The 2,427-nt window shown below is 44.4% G+C and overlaps 1 pseudogene; it reads right to left on the reverse strand.

The window, feature by feature from the left end:
- Positions 1–833: 833 nt before the first annotated feature.
- Positions 834–1,084, reverse strand: LOC100962274 (annotated as a pseudogene).
- Positions 1,085–2,427: the final 1,343 nt, after the last annotated feature.

A 2,427-nucleotide genomic window follows, 5' to 3' on the forward strand; every position in this document is an offset into this window, starting at 1 on the left:
TTTTTTTTTTTTTTTGGTTGCAGCCATCATTGTTGTTTTGGCGGGCCCAGGCTGGATTCGAACCCGCCACCTTAGGTGTATGTGGCTGGTGCCTTAGCCACTTGAGCCACAGGTGCCGAGCCGCTTTTGTACATTTAAAGCAAAACTTGTTAAACGTGCCCTTCACTCAGAGTGTGTGCATTGTACCCGCTAGGTGTGAATTGACCTAACCCCTTCTCCCGCCTTCCACCTACTTGATTTCTGCTGGGTTTTGCTTCCATATATGCACATGGGTGCTGATCAACTAGTTCCAATTTAGTATTGAGTACGGTGGTGTTTGTTTTTCCATTCTTGTGATACATCACTCAGAAGAATGGTCTCCAGGTCCATCCAGGTTGTTACAAAGATACTAGCTAACCATTTTTTTTCTAATGGCTGCATATACCCCATGGTATATATATACCACATTCTGTCAATCAACTCATGAGTTGATGGGCACTTGGGTTGTTTCCACATCTTTGCAACTGTGAATTAAGCTGCTGTAAACATTGAAGTGCACATGTCTTTTGAATAAAATGTCTTTTTTACCTTTAGGTAAATAGTCAGTAGCAGGATTGCTAGGTCAAATTCATCCAGAGTTTCTTTCTTTCTTTTTTTTATTTTTCCAAATTATTTTATCTTTAATAACCTGGCAGAAATTTCAAATGTGGGGGGAAAAAAAAGAGTCAAACTTGTTCCCTTTCTAGGAGATGCCACCGTGACTACCGCACACAAGCATGATCATAGACCATGAAGGCTGCGGACTCCAAAGAGCACAGCTGGAAAAATGACTTCATGACAGACAGCAGAATTTGGTTATGGAGTCTCCGAGGGGTAGCAGGAGGCAGAAGAAACATGAAATTTAAGGGACCTTTAGAGGACAGGCCACGGTTGCTGGGTCATGAGCACCTTGAATCGTTTCTTGATGGTGATTCAATGTCAAGTATTTGTCATCCAGGGAGAACTGAGCCGGGTGGACTGAACAGGTCTGTTGTCCCATAGGGTCAAATTTCCTCAGTGTATTGATCCAGTCTTCTTGCTCATTGAGGTAATACTGGAGAAACATGACCACACTTAAATCCAAAGTTCCAATTCTGTCTGCAGCTCCGTCCGTTTGACTGCCTCTCGTGTTCCTCATCCAGAGTTTCTGATTCTAAATCCAGGAATCTTTCTATAACATCAAACTCAATGGTAAATGAGGAAAGTCTGTATGAAAGAATGATCACTGTAGTTTTTGATGCATCCAGAAAACTCTCCTCCACTTTCCTAAACAGCACTGCTTGGAGCTGGGTCAGCCCAAGGCCTTATAAGTACAACTTGTCTGCAGTCCACTGGCATCAGTCCCATCCTGGCAGTCACCCTCTCTGTCCCCACCCTCTGGCCTTTCAAAAAAAAGGGATTTGCCCTCCTAAGGAAACATTTACTTTGCCACTGACAAAGAGCAAAGGCACTCTCTGAAAACGTTGTTAGCTGTCCCTTAACACCTCCGTGAAATCATTTCACACATGACTGCTCCATGTGACAGTAAGTTCGTGTTGGCTTGTTTTCACAGAGTGGTTAAAAAGCTCAGGTCAAGGTGAAAATTAAAAAAGAAATTTTAAATCCATGGTAGCTCTCTCTGCATGACTTTTTGTGGGAGTAGTGTGTTGTAGTCAGGCCTGTGCACTGTCTGCAGTACACACTTACCCATGACACATACATGGACACACTCATGTTGTAGTTATGAGTGTGAAGCAGAAAAACAGAAGCTTTAAGGCTGGGTGCCTTGGCTCACACAAGTAATCCCTGGGAGGTCGAGGAAGGTGGATCCCTTGAGCTCAGGAGTTTGAGACCAGCCTGAGCAAGAGTAAGACCCTATCTAGAAAAACTAGGCTCAACCACATACACCAGAGCTGGTGGGTTCAAACCTGGTCCGAGCCTGCCAAACAACAATGACAGCTGCAACAAAAAATAGCTGGGTATGGTGGCAGGGACCTGTAGTCCCAGCTACTTGGGAGGCTGGGGCAAGAGAATCGCTTAAGGGGTGGCACCTGTGGTTCAAGGAGTAGGGCACTGGTCCTATATACTGGAGGTGGCAGGTTCAAACCCGGCCTCAGCCAAAAACTGCAAAAAAAAAAAAAGAGAGAGAGAGAGAGAAAGAATCCCTTAAGCCCAAGAGTTTGAGGTTGCTGTGAGCTGTGACACAATGGCACTCTACCAAGGGCAACATAGTGAGACTGTCTCAAAAAAAAAAAAATTGAAAAACTAGTCAGGGATGGTGGTGGGCCAGTGGTCTCAGCTACTAGAGCAGCAGTTCTCAACCTCCGACCCCTTTAGGGATTGAACGAACCTTTCACAGGGATCGCCTAAGACCATCCTACATATCAGATATTTACATTACAATTCATAACAGTAGCAAAATTACAGTTA

Source organism: Otolemur garnettii, unplaced genomic scaffold (genome assembly GCF_000181295.1).
Source record: "Otolemur garnettii isolate 467f Iridium unplaced genomic scaffold, OtoGar3 scaffold00061, whole genome shotgun sequence".
Lineage (NCBI taxonomy): Eukaryota > Metazoa > Chordata > Mammalia > Primates > Galagidae > Otolemur > Otolemur garnettii.